General features: G+C 43.4%; 1 long non-coding RNA gene across 1 annotated transcript; it reads left to right on the top strand.

Moving 5' to 3' along the window:
• Positions 1 to 11,239: 11,239 nt before the first annotated feature.
• On the top strand, positions 11,240 to 16,648 carry LOC140191779 (uncharacterized). Its single transcript, XR_011883920.1, has 3 exons — positions 11,240 to 11,325; positions 14,077 to 14,373; positions 16,630 to 16,648. It is a non-coding gene; the product is annotated as an uncharacterized lncRNA (long non-coding RNA).
• Positions 16,649 to 17,308: the final 660 nt, after the last annotated feature.

Here is a 17,308-nt window from a genome sequence, read left to right as displayed (position 1 = left end):
TCCTCTGTCACTGTGAGGCTGCACGCTGATCCACCGATGCCATGGTAGCCTGTCAAACCATTCACTTCCCACTCACTCCCAACCCACCCCAACCGCACCCTCCACCCTCCCCCAGTTCACCATTCATTAACCAGAACCCTGCCACCCTTGACACCCACCCCATCACTTCCATAACCCTCCTCTCCACTCATGGTGTCTCATCCCAGTGCTGGTACTCCCCTGTTTATAGCCTTCAGCTCTGCTGTGCTGTATTACACAAGATAAGGAACGGAAACTTATGAAAGACTGATTCACTAGAGTGCAACATCTTGGCCTTGGACATGATTGCTTTACAAAAATCAGTCTATTGAACAGAACATATGTTGGAATGACACACAGCAACTATTTAACATACCTTTAAAACCAGTATTGATTTTCTGTACAAGCGTATCTTCTCCAGAACTGCACATATACTTCCAGCTTAGTTTTATAAAGTGCTGACTCAATGCCTCCATTTTTTTATCCTGCTCTTCCAGATATAAAGAAAATGAACAGCAAGAAAGAAGGTAACAGATAGGTTGCGTATTATCCAAAGGCAAATCTTCACAACTGGCATTTCATTAGAATTTTTCAGCTGGAAGCATCTTCCTGCATCCGGCCTTCCAAATAGAGTCATTGCCCACTCTTCCTATACACCTCCCATCATCAGGGCCAGATACAAAGTAGATGGAGATTGGGGATGAGGATGGAAGGTTTGAAGTTCAAACTCACTGGCCCTGTGCACCCTGGAATCAGCCCTTGATGGGGACTTGTAGGGACCCAAGACTGGAAGCTAAGGTCTGTCTTCTGTCAGAGATAGGATGTTTCCTAACAATTTGAAATTTCTCTGAATGTCAATAATTATTAAACTTGATGTAAATGATATTTAGCAATAAAAATAACTGAAGAAAAGATAGAAGTATTATAAGTATATTAACACACAAAGCCATTAAAAAAATTAAAACATGAATCTAAAGTAAAATTGTTTTAAAAATTGGTTTCCTTCATCTTTATCTTATAATCTGTGAGGTCAGCATTGAAGTCGACAGCATCTTAATCGCTCTTAAAGATCCAAATGGCAATCCCATATCTTAATACTAGAGCATCCAGCTCTGCCACTGTATTCCATGTAGTGTGGCAGTACATGTGTCACTTTGTAAGTCTTGGACCTCTGCATTCATCATTGTAGAGATGAACGTCTGAGGCTTATTGAAGCTTCCATGGCAAAAACCAGCCTCTCCTCTGACTATCCAGGTTCAGCACAGACACCATGGCCAAGAGGCCTGTTCTTGTATTCCAGGTTCTTTCCCTTATATTTAAAATTAGCATATGCACCTTAACATATTAATCACATCCTGCAGTTTCTAGATGCAGAGAAGTCTCTGTAACTACTTAAGATTTGCATGGACTGGCAAACTGAATTTATACTCCGAAATATATATTGTAGACAATAGATGAAGGATCCTTTAAATATAAAAAATAAAAATAAAAGCTGCTACTTCCAACCTATGAGGCTGTATTTTGGATATTTAAACCCAAGCAATTTCACATTTTATCAATCCATGCATGAAGCTCCCACTTCACGAATTACATAACATTTCTGTGTAAACTGTCTGAAACAAGACTATTTTGACTCTCTTGCTATGTGAACCCAGCAGACTGATCGATGGTTTTCTGTCTCTGTGGCCTTGGGTGGGGTGGGAGAAGATACACAAAAGCTGTATGTTGTTTTCCACTTCCCCCTTCCCAAACACGTACCAACAGGTGGTTCCAAAATCAAAAAGGTAACCCCCTTTGTAGTCTTTATGTTGGCAGGAATGTCAAACCATACTGCCACCCACGCTGCTGTTCTGTCTTGCAACAGACAGTGTGTCTTCATTGCAGAGCTGTGGTTAAGCCACGTCTGCCAGACCTGCTGGCTCCACCGGCCTTCCCAAACCAACATGGCACTGGCTGGGTAAGCATAATTAACTTCTGCTTTAAAGGATCTAAAAAGTAGTTGCTCGGGCCAACCATTTCTGGTCCAGAGGGGATAGCAGGGATTTACCTTCAGAGGAAGAGAATCAATCGAGGCAGTCCACTCAGATGTTTTTTATTCCACTGCATTTTTTAAATAGAACCTGTAATTTAGAAGGATTTGAAACAAATAAGGTGATTAGGAAAAAAAAGCTTCAGCTAGCATTCAAAGGTCACAGAGGCTTTAGAGAATCGCCTGCATTGCCTATTTCTTTAGGTTAACATTTAAACATCAACATAGCTTTATTATATGTTTATGTCAGCTTTACAATAAGGAGCAGTGTGTGCTGTGCTTTGGTCATCACCATGTTCAAGCATAGCTTAGTATTCACGTTTTATCCATTATTTTTTAAGGAAACAATCACCAAGTTTTATTTGTAGTTTATCCAACTTTACATTGTGAAATCAACGTAGTTATTGACCAATAAAAAAAAACTGGCTTCTATCTGGTGTCTGTGTGGCTCTTTAAAAATTGTTATTTCTCCCAGTGCTCTCTTTAGATCACATCAGAAGGCGATGCCCAAAAGCCACCCACACCTCTGATGTGCCTTGAAGTTTGCATTCCTATACACAATGTGAACTGAATAGTTTGAAAAAGAAAGATTAACCAAATAACTTTTGTTACGTACCCCGTAACCGGGTTGCCAAACCAGCGGAAATGGAACGCTCATTGGAGTCTGTGATTACTATGAACTAATAAAACTTTATTAAAGAAATAAGTAATACAGTACTCTAATCGTAAGGATATAAATGTAACAGGTTAGCAATGATAATACACACATATACACAGAAATAGGGTAATAGGAATCAACCAAGCTCTATTTCAGTCCAGGGGTAAAATGATCAGTCTTAAGTGAAGCAGAGTCCAGTTCAGTTTAGTGCAGTTCAAAGTAGTCGCTGTTGTTGCACTGTTGGAGAGAGAGAGAGAGAGAGAGAGAGAGAGAGAGAGAGAGAGAGAGAGTGGGAGATGCAGTTGGTTTCAGACAGACCTTTTGACGTCTTCGCAGTTGGTTTCGGGCAGACCTTTTTGATGTCTTCTGATCCTGCTGTGGTCACTGACTGTGACCCCTCCGTTCCGGATACGATCGTTCTTCCGCGGTGAACCTGGCACCCAGGCAAGGGCGGACACACACCCCAGGTTCCCACCGATCGTACCTTTACACCCTGTGAGCCTCTGATCGGTTCCCGCAAACCGGTCCTCCAAACTCCCACCACTTGTGGGGGCACACTGCTCTTTCCAGGGTCTCGTGGCGTGTCTCGTAACTTTGCAGACCTGCTCTATTTATCCCCCCGCTGGGGTATCACCTGTCCATCAAACTTCAAACAGTTCAGGTTCAAAGCAACTGGTCTGTCAATATCTGAATTGTGTTTCTTTCTCGTTAATCTCTCCCTTCTCTGTCATTAGCATTTTGAATGTTTCTCCATTGTCTTCTGTTACCTCTGTCATTAGCATCATCCCTCCGGTAACTCTGCTTGGCGTCACACATGACACTTTTTACGTCAATATTTTGTGCTAAAATTTCATGTATTATTCCCCAGTCTGGAAGGTAAGGACCACCAGCCACAGAGTAGCTTATTGGTTAAAACTCAGGGTCAGTTTTATGTACAATTAGGGTAATTATGCAGATGACTCAGAATGCAATGCACTTTTTATATTGCTGCTAGATTAACTGTACACCAAGGTAACATTTTCTTCCTCCAGAATTTTAAAATTTTGTTCTTTGTTTTCTTGATCTGAGCAACACTGTTCTATGGATCTCCTATAACCATGCCCTAGAGATGGTTTTCTGATAATGCCCTCATATTAATTGAAGCATGCTGAACAACAGATTAATTCTATGAACCAGTTCTGAAATTGCAGCAAAAAGTTTTTCAAAAAATTTCAGAAAACAAATGAAAAGGGTTCTATTGGAATAGATTCATCACCATTTTCAAAATCTCAGATAAATTAAATACTTATTCAATAAAAATGGTCTCAGTAATCCTCAATCAACTAAACAAAGAACAGGAGGTGGGCCTTCGAGGGTAGCTTTGGAAAGCTAGGTGTCCCTACAGAAAGCAAGTTAGGATTTACCTGCAACATTACATTTGGTCAATCAGAGAAGATTCTGTAGTTGTCCTCAGTGATAAACCTCTCAGTAGAGACTAAACTAAGGAATGTCCCTATCGACCTCTCTCCCAGCAAGACTTTCACATTCCAATGTAAATCTATAGCTTCTTCAGCATTATTTCTTGTTGCCAGAGCAAAATGAAGATGACATGACTACATCAGATGTTACCTTTTGCACTGTTGTGTGTCATTTTCGGATCTGAGTATGTATCATAGAAACATAGAAAGCCTACAGCATAATACAGGCCCTTCGGCCCACAATGCTGTGTCAAACTTGTCCTTACTTTAGAAATTTCCTAGGGTTACCCATAGCCCTCTATTTTTCTAAGCTTCATGTACCCATCCAGGAGTCTCTTAAAAGACCCTATCGTATCCACCTCCACCACCGTTGCCAGCAGCCCATTCCACGCACTCACCACTCTCTGTGTAAAAAACCTTCCCCTGATATCTCCTCTGTACCTACTTCCAAGCGCCTTAAAACTGTGCCCTCTCGTGTTAGCCATTTCAGGCCTGGGAAAAGGCCTCTGATTATCCACGTGGTCAATGCCCCTCATCATCTTATACACCTCTATCAGGTCACCTCTCATCCTACGTCGCTTCAAGGAGAAAAGACCAAGTTCACTCAACATATTCTCATAAGGCATGCTCCCCAATCCAGGCAACATCCCTGTAAATCTCCTCTGCACCACCCCCTCTATGGTTTCCACATCCTTCCTGTGGTGAGGCGACCAGAACTGAGCACAGTACACCAAGTGGGATCTGACCAGGGTCCTATTTAGCTGCAACATTACGTCTCGGCTCCTAAACTGAAACCCATGGTTGATGAAGGCCAATACATCATACGCCTTCTTAACTATACAGTCAACCTGCGCAGCAGCTTTGAGTGTCCTATGGACTCGGATGCCAAGATCCCTCTGATCCTCCACATTGCCAAGAGTCTTACCATTATTACTATATTCTGCCATCATATTTGACCTACCAAAATGAACCACTTCACACTTAACTGGGTTGAACTCCATCTGCCACTTCTCAGCCCAGTTTTGCATCCTATCAATGTCCCGCTGTAACCTCTGACAGCCCTCCACACTATCCACAACACACCCAACATTTGTGTCATCAGCAAATTTACTAACCCATCCCTCCACTTCCTCATCCAGGTCATTTATAAAAATCACAAAGAGTAGGGGTCCCAAAACAGATCCCTGAGGCACACCACTGGTCACGGACCTCCATGCAGAATATGACCCATCTACAACCACTCTTTGCCTTCTGTGGGCAAGTCAATTCTGGATAAACAAAGCAAGGTGCCCTTGGATCCCATGCTGTCTTACTTTCTCAGTAAGCCTTACATGGGGTACCTTATCAAATGCCTTGTTGAAATCCATATACACTACATCTACTGCTCTACCTTTATCAATGTGTTTAGTCACATCCTCAAAAAATTCAGTCAAGCTCATAAGGCATGACTGCCTTTGACAAAGCCATGCTGACTATTCCTAATCATATTATGCCTCTCCAGATGTTCATAAATCCTGCCTCTCAGGACCTTTTCCATCAACTTACCAACCACTGAAGTAAGACTCACTGGTCTATAATTTCCTGGGCTATCCCTACACCCTTTCTTGAATAAGGGAACAACATCCACAACTCTCCAATCCTCTGGACCCTCTGGATCATCACCAGAGTCTCAGCAATCTCCTTCCTTGCCTCCCACATTAGCCTGGGGTACATCTTGTCCAGTCCCGGTGACTTATCCAACCTGATGCTTTCTGTTGTAATGTGAGCATTATTAAAAGTAAGTTAATACTAATTAGGATAATGGGGGGGTCTTACTTCCATTCTTTTTACTTCCAGTGTGCATTGTATATGGTGTGCCTGCCATGCCGTATGGGTTGTGAAAGCCTCTGTATGTACATAACAGTTATGACGTTCGAGATAAAGTTGTTCTTCGGGCATGAAGTTGTTAAGTGTGCTTTTTTCAAAGTAGAAGTTACCACATATTTCTGGCAATGAGGTAAACTGGTTTTGTGGACGTGTCGGCACGTTTCGAACAGGAGCAGCAGTGCCGATAAGGGCCTCGTGTTCGGATGGCTACGTTTGGGACTATCGTGGAATTTATGGAGGTGACGGAGGACTGGCCAGAGTAAGAGGAAAGGTTGGGACACTTTTTCTGTGCTAATGGAATTACTGAGGAGGCTAAGAAGCACTCTATTCTCCTCAGTGTGTGTGGGGTGAAGACTTACAAGCTAATGAGGAATTTAGCCACACCACGGAAACCAGGAGACATTCCATATGACGATCTGGTCAAGCTCGTGGGGAACCACTACAATCCGAAACCTCCTGTGATAGTCCAACGGTGTAAGCTTCACAGGGGTTTCAGGAAGCCAGGTCAGTCTGTGGCCGAGCTTCGGCAGCTGTCGGAGCATTGTGATTTTGGAACGGTGTTGAATGACATGCTCTGTGATCGATTGGTATGTGGCATTAATAATGACGACATACAACGCCGCCTGTTAGGGGGAACTCCACCGTTGACTTTTAAGAAAGCCTTAGAGATTTCCTAGGGCATGGAGATGGCTGCTAATAATGTCAAGGATATCCAGAAAGGACATGGGGGGTCGCAGTCGGCGGCAGTGCGCGAAGTCAGGAGGGAGACTGGTAAACAGGCAAAGCGGGAGGAATGTTTCTGGTGTGGAGGAACGCACTATGCAAATGATTGCAAATTCAAAGACACTGTCTGTCATGCTTGTAGCAAAAAGGGACACTTAGCTAAAAAGTGCAGAAGTTCAAAGGGTAAGATTAAGCCTGGGCAGGGGAAAGCTCAACAGGCTCAGGCACCATCTAGAAGAAGCAGATGAAGAGTCAGTGTGTGCCTACAACATGTTTGCAGTAGAAACAGCTGAGGAACCACCTGAACCACATTATGCCACAGTCACTGTCAGGGGTAAGGACATTAAGTTTGAGATTGATTCAGGGGCTACTGCATCAGTCATTAGTGAGGAGACCTACAGGAGGACATGGGGTCCAACCTGCCTCCCTTTAGACTGTCAAAGCTCAAACTTAGGACCTATACGGGGCAGCCCATGACTCACTTAGGGGTGTTATATGCGGAAATTTCAGCCGGGGGTCAGAAGGCTGAAGCCAGGCCGGTGATAGCTAAGGGCAGAGGGCCCAGTCTTTTGGGTTGCGATTGGCTTCACAAAACCCGGCTAAACTGGCATGAAATTAAGTATGCACACACGACGGAGGATGTTCTGCAGCTGTACAGTGACATTTTCAGGGACGAGCTGGGAACACTGAAGGGCGTGACAGTGAAACTGCATGTCGACCCTGAGGCTACACCATGTTTTTTTAAGCCCAGGTCGGTGCTCTATGCCATGAAATACAAAGTCAAAGAGGAGCTGGAACATCTACAGAGGCTGAGCATTACTGAGCCCGTCCAGTTTTCAAGGTGGGCGGCTCCCATTGTTCCAGTTTTGAAGGCAGACAAAACGGTGAGGATATGTGGGGATTATAAGCTTACGATGAACGAGGTCATGGCTGGAGGAGTACTCATTGCCATGGGTGGGTGACCTGTTTGTGACCCTGTCAGGGGGTAAGCTGTTCACAAAACTGGACATGAGCTATGCCTACCAACAGCTGCTGCTCGAGGAGGATTCAAAGGAGTACGTCACAATTAATACGCACAAGGGATTATTCAAGTACAATCGCCTGGTGTTTGGAGAGGCATCCAGCCCTGCCATTTTCCAAAGGACAATGAACACTTTGCTGCAGGGGATTCCGCACGTAGCAGTGTACCTTGATAATATTTTGACCACGGGGACCATGGAGGTGGAGCATCTGGCTAACTTAGAACGGGTGCTGAAGAGGCTTTCAGACGCAGGGCTGCGGTTGAAATGTGGAAAATGTGTGTTCCTGGCATCGAGTGAGACTTATCTGGGACACAAGATCACAGCTGAGGGGCTTTGCCCTGTGGAGGACAAAGTGAGAGCTATTAAGGAAGCCCCACGCCCTAAGACCGTCACGGAACTCAGATCATTTTTGGGTATGGTGAATTATTATGGCAAGTTTCTTCCTGACCCCTCAAGGGTTTTGACCCCACTGTATAAGCTGCTTCACAATGACACTAAGTGGCAGTGGGGTGAAGAGCAGGAGAAAGCTTTCAAGGAGGCGAAAGAACTCCTCCACTCAGCGAAGCTGTTTGTTTACTATGACCCAGACAAGGAGATCACCATTGCACGCGATGCCTCGCCCTAAGGAGTCGAGTCAGCTCTCTCACATGTAATGGAGGACCGTTCAGAGAAGTCTATTGGTTTTACTTCACGTACCGGACAGCTGCTGAGAAGGGATATTCACAGCTAGACAAAGAAGGTCTGGCTATTGTTTTTGCAGTCAAATGCTTTCATCAGTACCTTTAGGGACATGTATTTACAATTTATACGGACCATAAACCACTGATGAGCCTGTTCAGTGAGACGAGATACATCCCACCACTAGCCTCAGCCAGGATACAGCGTTGGGCTCTCACATTGTCAGCCTACCGGTACACTATAGTATACAGAGCGGATGGGGATAATGCCAACGCCGATGCACTGAGTCGACTACCTTTACCTGAGACACCTGTTACTACATATGTGCCTCCAGAGACTGTGTTTTCATTGGAAACGCTGTCAGAGACACCTGTAAAGGTGACCCAGATCAAGCAGTGGACAGAGAGGGACCCAGTCCTGTCCCAAGTCAAGACTTTTCTTTTACAAGGTTGGCCCAGAGTTGTGGAAGGAGAGGAACTGAGGCCTTATGCCAAATGCAAGACAGAACTCAGTCTGCAGGATGGCTGCATTTTCTGGGGGGTGAGGGTCATCGTGTCTCCCCCGGCTGTTCACAGCTTGTGGAGGAAATTCATGAGACTCACCCAGGAGTGTCTCGAATGAAAAGCCTTGCAAGATCCTATGTTTAGTGGCCAAGAATGAATCAGGATCTGGACAACAAGGTTAAATCATGCTCGCAATGTCAGACTAATCAGAATATGCCACCACCAGCTCCCTTGCACCCATGGAAGTGGCCAGACCACCCCTGGTCTAGGCTACATTTGGACTTTGCTGGCCCTGTAATGGGGCAGATGTTTCTTGTAATGGTAAATGCACATTCTAAATGGATCGAAGCTCACATCATGAGCAACATCACAGCCCCCTCAACCATAGACAAACTCAGGCAAGTGTTTGCAGTCCACAGGTTGCCTGACACTCTGGTCACTGATAATGGCCTGACGTTCACCAGTGAACTGTTCAGTGAGTTCATGCAGCAGAGTTGCATTCATCACATTCGGACGGTTCCTTTCCACCCAGCCTCCAATGGTTTGGCTGAGCGGGCTGTTCAGACAGTGAAGGAAGGCCTGAAGCGGATGACAGGGAACTCTCTTAGCATGCAACTTCCACGTTTCCTGTTTAAATACCACCTCATGCCACAGACTACGACTGCCCACACTCCAGCAGAGATGCTGATGGAGCGTAGGCCCGAGTCAAGATTGGACCTGCTGTGCTCGGACATGAAGGCAAAAGTGGAGAGAAAGCAGGAAAAGCAGAAGGAGGGACATGATCAACATGCGCGAGAGAGACAGTTAAAACCGGATGACAATGTCTATGTGAGAAGCAATCAGCAATGGCTGCCTGGGGTTATTCTTAAGCAGAGTGGTCCCGTCTCCTATGTTGTTAAGTTGACTGATGGGCGTGTTTTCCGCAGACATCAGGACCATGTACGCCTGCGTCATGATACTGGCTCAGAGGCAGACAGTTCCATGGAGTTTCCATTTGTGAGACAGACTACGGTGGAAGCATGTCCACCAGTGACTTTGCCAGAGGGTGAGACACTGGCAGAGGGGTCGGGGTCCCCTGAGGAGGATAGACATTCTCACGCAGACACACAGACCCCTCTCATGCCCCCAACACCAGATCCACCCAAAACACCATCACCAGCGGTGTCTGCTGGGTCACCGGGGGTAGTGAGCAGATCACAGCACACTCGTAAACCTCCTGACAGACTGAATCTTTGACGGGACAGTTCTTTTTTTGTTGTTTTTGTTAGATTGAATGTTGAATCTGTTATGTTTTCCAGAGGTTTTGTATTGATAAACTGTTGCTGAGATACTAGTATAAGTTTTCAGGGGTATGCAAGTTAATAACACCACTGTTTTTATTTCCTAGTTTTTACATTTGGGGAATGTTGGATTTTAAAGGGGGGGAAGTGTTGTAATGTGAACACTATTAAAAGTAAGTTCATACTAATTAGGATAATGGAGGGGTCTTACTTCCATTCTTTTTACTTCCGGTGGGGCTTTGTATATAGTGTACCTGCCATGCCGTATGGGTTGTGAAAGCCTCTGTATATACATAACGGTTTTGAAGTTCGAGATAAAGTTGTTTCTTTGGGCATGAAGTTGTCAAGTGTACCTTTTTCAAAGTAGAAGTTACCACACTTTCCAAAAGCCCCAGCACATTCTCTTCCTTAATATCTACATGCTCAAGCTTTTCAGTCCGCTGTAAGTCATCCCTACAATCGCCAAGATCCTTTTCCGTAGTGAATACTGAAGCAAGGTACTCATTAAGTACCTCAGCTATCTCCTCCGCTTCCATACACACTTTTCCACTGTCACACTTGATTGGTCCTATTCTCTCACATCTTATCCTGCACGGAGGAATGTAATCCTTTCTAACAATGACTGTTTTTCACCACCAAGTGACCCACAACCATGAATGGGGTACAACAGTAAAAGTTTTAAGGTTATTTGACCAGTCAAGATGGCGGCAGTGTACAATGTTCCCTCAGTCGACATCTTTCAGAAAGCTCACAAAAATATCTTTTTTTTTTACTTCTTTTATCTCTGTTTTTCATCTTAACTGTGTTTCTGAGACTGTTGAAGCATGCGGTTTACAGTTTGGAAATCAGTTGAGTGATCCAGCGCTTTGCTGTCTCCGAGAAGATTCCAGGAAGTGAGCATATACTAGGACGGCCTCGATATGAAGAAACTTCAAGACTGATGTTCAACTCCATTTCGCCATTTAAAGCATTGAGACATCGATGCAAATGCAGAAGGCAAGCGAGAGTTTCAGTGCCGACTACCTACCTTTCGATCACTGCTGGAGAGCAAGTCTGTGAGTGGCTTATAGCTGAGTGGCTTGCTGTGGCAGGTGGGTACACGTGGTGTCCCTCTCTTTCGATGAATGTTGGTGATATCGTGGTTCTGCTTTTATGGGTTGGACTATTGCGTTCATGGACAGTGGACATTTTCAGACTCATGGTTTTTATATTCTGTGTTTTTTTTAGCACCCATTCCTTTCCTGTTTTGTTGTGAGAGGGGAGGGTGTTGGGGGTTGATGTTCTGTTAGTTCTTTGTGTGGGGGAAGGGTTGTTTTTTTGGGGGGGGTTGATGATTTGGATGCCGTTCTTTTTTGTGCGGGGTGGGGTTGTATTTAATGTTTCTCTCCGAACAACTTTCATGTTCTTTCTTTGTTTCGTGGCTATCTGGAGAAGACAAACTTGGATATGAATACATGCTTTGCTCATAAATGAACCTTTGAACCTTTGAAATATGTTTGACTATGTCCTGATTTGTCATTGGAATTCAAGCAGGAATCACTATCTTATGACCAGGAACATAAATGCTGGATATCAAACCCAATAGAAAACCCTTCTGCAATTGCCCAGATTAAGTTAGCCATCTCACATTGCAAATTAAATGTAGATATCGCTAAGATGTGAGTATCAGCTATTCACTGTAATAACATGCTGAGGCACTTTTCTTGGAACCAATAATGTTGTGGGATTAAGAGCTTTACGGACAAATGGTAACTTGGATGAAAAACAGGAAAAGATTATTTATTTGATAATTTACAAGTTCAATCAATGCTATTTTGTGTCAACTCTACTGACATTAGGCAGCTGGATCAAAGTCCACTTTAATCCTTATTCAAAGCTAAGAAAGAGACAGTGGAAGAAAGACTGGCTAAGTGAAGAGATGGGGAATGATCCCAGAGATCTAAGATAGTGCAGAGATGAACTGTGTGATAGCCTTGAATGCACTAAATCTGACAAAAGCAATCAACAAAGCAATTAGCCATGTGGTACCACTGCACGTCAACCAAAAGCAAACATCTCATATGGCAATGCCCACCCTTCTCCATTGCATCATAACCTTTGGTGAAATGTCCAGACAATATGAAGGCATATATTAGGGATCAAGTGTATTTTTAAACAAGCTGACACAAGGCAACTGCCTCTATCCATTCCAGGTGGACATGAGCATCAAAGCTGTAAACTTCAACAATCTGTTACTGCCAACAGTATAATTTTCTGAAAATAAATTTAAATTTTAAAATTTCTTGTCTATAATTATAATGAATAGACAAGGTCCAAAAGCAATTAAACCAGAAAATACTGGAAATATTTTGCATCCATAAAAGGAAAAGAAGACATACTTTTTGCAAGTAAAATATGGGTTGTGATGAAAATGCCTTCATAGAACTCTTCCTTTTCCTTTCGATTAACACAAGCTGACTAAGCCTTTTTATTTCAAATTTTCAACCTTCATAGGTTTTCTTTATTCACAGCAGCGCCTCTTGCACCTCAGACAGTTGAGGAAGTTTGGTATGGGCCCCCAAATCCTAAGAACTTTCTACAGGGGCACAATTGAGAGCATCCTGACTGGCTGCATCACTGCCTGGTATGGGAACTGTACTTCCCTCAATCGCAGGACTCTGCAGAGAGTGGTGCGGACAGCCCAGCGCATCTGTAGGTGTGAATTTCCCATGATTCAGGACATTTATAAAGACAGGTGTGTAAAAAGGGCCAAAAGGATCATTGGGGCCCAAGTCACCCCAATCACAATCTATTCCAGCTGCTACCATCCAGGCAGCATAAAAGCCAGGACCAACAGGCTCTGGGACAGCTTCTTCCACCAGGCCATCAGACTGATTAATTCATGCTGACACAACTGCATTTCTATGTTATATTGTACATACTATTTATTATAAATAGTATGTATACAGAATATTTATTATAAATGACTATAAATCACACATTGTACATTTAGACGGAGACGTAACGTAAAAATTTTTACTCCTCATGTATGTGAAGGTAAGTAATAAAGTCAATTCGATAATACCATGAGGACAGTCAGAATAACCTACTTCAGTGCAATTAGATTCAATAGAATAGAAGTTCTTCTTGGGCAGTGCAGCAGTCCTCACTGACAACAAAAGCTGGTGCACTTCGAGTATGTGTGCTAAGCCCACTGCTCTACTCTCTCTACACCCACAACTGTGTGGCTAGGCATAGCTCAAACACCATCTTTAAGAGTGTCAATGACACAACTATTGTTGGCATAATCTCAGATGGTGATGAGAGGGTATATGTGAGCAAGATAGATCAGCTGGTTGAGTGGTGTCACAAAAACAACCTTGCACCCAACATCAGTAACAACAAGGAATTGATTGTGGATTTCAGCAAGGGGAAGTCAAGGGAACACATACCAGTCTTCATTGAGGGATCAGCAGTGGACAGGGTGAGCAGTTTCAAGTTCCTGTGTGTTGTTGTGTATTTAATATTTTATTGTTTGATTAAGCATTCTTGCTCATTTAAATAATTCATTATATGCAAAAACTACTGTAAGTGAATTGCATACATCGTGATGCTACCACGGCATACTTGAGCACTTCGCTTAAAGTAAAAATGAAACTAAGGTGCTATTCCCGGCTCCATGTTCTTATTTTGATTAGATTAACGTTTTGGAGTTACAAAACATAACAGGTGTTAACATCTCTGACAATCTGTCCCAGGCCCAACATATTGATGCAGTTACAAAGAAGGCACGGCAGTGGCTATATTTCATTAGGAGTTTGAGGGGAATTGGTATATCGCTAAAGACTTGCAAATTTCTACAGGTATACCTTCGAGAGCATTCTAACTGGTTGCATCATCATCTGGTATGGAGGGACTACTGAACCCAGTCATAAAAAGCTGCAGAAAGGTGCAAGCTCAGCCAACTCCATCATGGGCCTCCCCAGCATCGAGGACACCTTCAACAGGTGATGCCTCAAAATGGCGGCATCCATCATTAAGGACCCCCATCACCCAGGATACGTCCTTTTCTCATAGCTACCATCAAGGAAGAGGTACAGGAGCCTGAAGACACATATTCATCCTTTCAAAGGTTTCAAAGGTTTCAAAAGGTTTCAAAGGTACATTTAATGTCGGAGAAATGTATACTATATACATCCTGAAATACTTTTTCTTTGCATCCATCCACACAAACAGAGGAGTGCCCCAAAGAATGAATGACAGTTAAATGTTAAAACCCCAAAGCCTCCCCAGATCCCCTCCCTCCCGCGCGTAAGTGGCAGCAAGTAACGATCCGCCTCCCCCTACCAGCAAAAAAAAAGCATTGGCATCTGCCACCGAGCACTCAAGCATGAGGAAAGCAACGGCAAAGACGTAGACTTGCGGTACTCCAAAGACTATGCGTTCACCTGGTATTCGACATACCACAGGCTCTCTCTCTCTCTCTCTCTCTCTCTCTCTCTCTCTCTCTCTCTCTCTCCCTCTAATAAGGGAGGAAGAGATGTCTCCATTTTCACAGTGGGCGGGGAGACATAACAAACAACTCGATGCTAAAAGTCCATTATGTCACTTTTCTCGAGCTCTGTGCCCAAAGATCTCAAGTCTCTGCACACACAGCCGTAGATATTCGGACTCCCCCAACGACACACGGGACTCCTGCTGTGACACCAACCTTCGATCCACTCATCTCCAGAGCCCCGAGATCCTAGGCCTCCAAAGCCGAGCCGGACTCTTAGGCCGAGCCCTTGACATGCAACAACTGGCGAACAACAATAGCCGGTTATGAAACCCCGAGAGTGGGTCCCATTCCTGCAAAGAATCAAAGTCAGTGTGTAACTCCAGGTCAGGGTCTTCAAAAGATTCTGAAAGGGAAAAATAAAGATACCAAAGATGGAAATAGAGCTGTTTCCGAAGATGCCAGCAAAGGAGTCGCCGCTTAGTGCCGTCATCACTCCGCTTCACCTGCGTGAACCAGGAACCCCTTCATCACATTTCTGAATGGACAGTGAACACTACCTCGCTGTTTTTTTTGCTCTCTTTACGCACTGCTTACGTAATTTAATTTTTATGTATATTTATTGTAATTTATAGTTTTATTATTATATATTGCACTGTACTGCTGTCATAAAACAACAAATTTCATGATAGATGTCAGTGATATTAAACCCGATTCTCGGTGCAGACATTAAAACCTCATTTAGATGTTAGTATTTAATTCAAGCACTCACGTGCTTCCAGGACACCCAGATGGCATCACTACCTGAGATAAATTTCTATTGCTTGGTTCCAAATGTGCTGGCTCTCCCTTACGTATTAACAAAAGTCTGACAAGGAGGGAACCTCAGCAGCAGAAGAGTATCTCTGGATATATGGCATATCCTTTCATGTCAACGTTCCAGTGACATTGGGTTAATAAAAGCTCACAGATCAACTGTCATGGGTATTACTCAGGGAAGAATCTTTGGCATATGGAAATAGACATTTGTACACAACCATCCCACCCTGACGTTGTTCCTTTAGGATACCATGATAGTGTTGGGTTAGCAAGATACTATTACAGCTCAGGGTGTCAGAGGAAGAAACTTTGTATGTTCTTCCCATGTGCGCGTGGGTTTCCTCCAGGTGCTCTGGTTTGCTCCCACAGTCCAAAGATGTACTGGTGAATAGGTTAATTAATCATTATAAATTGTTCTGTGATTAGGCTGAGGTTAAGTCGGCGGGATGCTGGGTAGTGCGGCTTGGTGAGCCGGAAAGACCTGCTCCATGCTGTATCTCTAAATAAGCTAAAATAAATGAAAAGCAATATGTTAATCACTATCTTGAAATTACACAACCTTAATATTGCATCAATCCAAAATAATTACCTACTACCAGGTTACTTTCTGTGGGTAAAGCCAATCCTAAATCTTCTCCTCCTTCTCCTATATGTAACCAGAGTGGTGGTGTCAATGTGTGTTATATGCCTGAGTGATTTCTGATCTCCTTTATGGAATGATTAGAATCAACACCCGGCATCTCGATTTCGTAAATCGTTGTCCCATTTACATGCTTAACTCTTTACTGCAACACATTCTATCATGAAAGTCAAAGTAAAATAATGCAGCATGTATTGGTTCTTCACCTTTAGAAAAGTGGCCCTTAAATTAACAATTTTTTTCAATATTTGATTAACATAACATCTATAGCAGAAGCCAAGACATTATGTCTAAATCACTTGAGCGGCACACTTATGCATTAAAGAGAATCAACATTTAATCCTTCCACTTAGTCATTGCCAAAGCAATTGACCTGAAACTCGGCCAGCTATATGGGACAATGTGGATCTGAAAAACTGGCATAAGGTAATGCAAAATGACTATCTTCAAATGTGCTTACAGCAAGAAGACTTCTCACTCCCTTGGTTTCAATATTGCAAACTTAACGACTGTTAGGTGAAGCATTGACCAAAAACACAGAGGCACCAAATCAGCACTGAACTTTAAAATCCCTGGCACTAAAACACTGATGGATGCAGTTTGTTTTAGCTCTTCAACAGAACCAGAAGGTAATTGAAAGCCAGTATAATATAGTTGTGTTTTACAGAGAACCACTGTGTAAAAATAAGGAAACAAACTTTTTATAGAAAATAACTGGATTTAAAGCCTGCAAAGAATAGTTTTAACAGTGTTTTTGTCTAGCCAACTTCACATTATTGGCATGGATGCCCATGCCTCCTCTGTACATTGGCACCAGAAGTCATTTTACCCATTTAAGTGCCTGTCTGGTAGCCCCAAATTAAAGTAATTAAAAGATGCTTTGGCTGACAAAGGGAAACAGCTGTGGCACTAAGGTTACAGCAGGGCTATGGTAAGAGCATGCATGCTGTGACACATGCCAGGAGTCTTTCTGACTGCTAATCCTGTTCGCCAGGCACCAAGGAATGGGACCATTGTACTGCCAAGGGAAGGATCCATAGGTTTCATGAATAATCAGAAGAAAAAGAAGAGGCGCTTTAAAGTTCATAAATATTTGGAAAATATACATTAAAATATAAAGCACATATTTTGTGAATTGTGA

Source organism: Mobula birostris, chromosome X (genome assembly GCF_030028105.1).
Source record: "Mobula birostris isolate sMobBir1 chromosome X, sMobBir1.hap1, whole genome shotgun sequence".
Classification (NCBI taxonomy): Eukaryota; Metazoa; Chordata; class Chondrichthyes; order Myliobatiformes; family Myliobatidae; genus Mobula; species Mobula birostris.
This window is presented reverse-complemented; position numbering and strand designations above follow the sequence as displayed.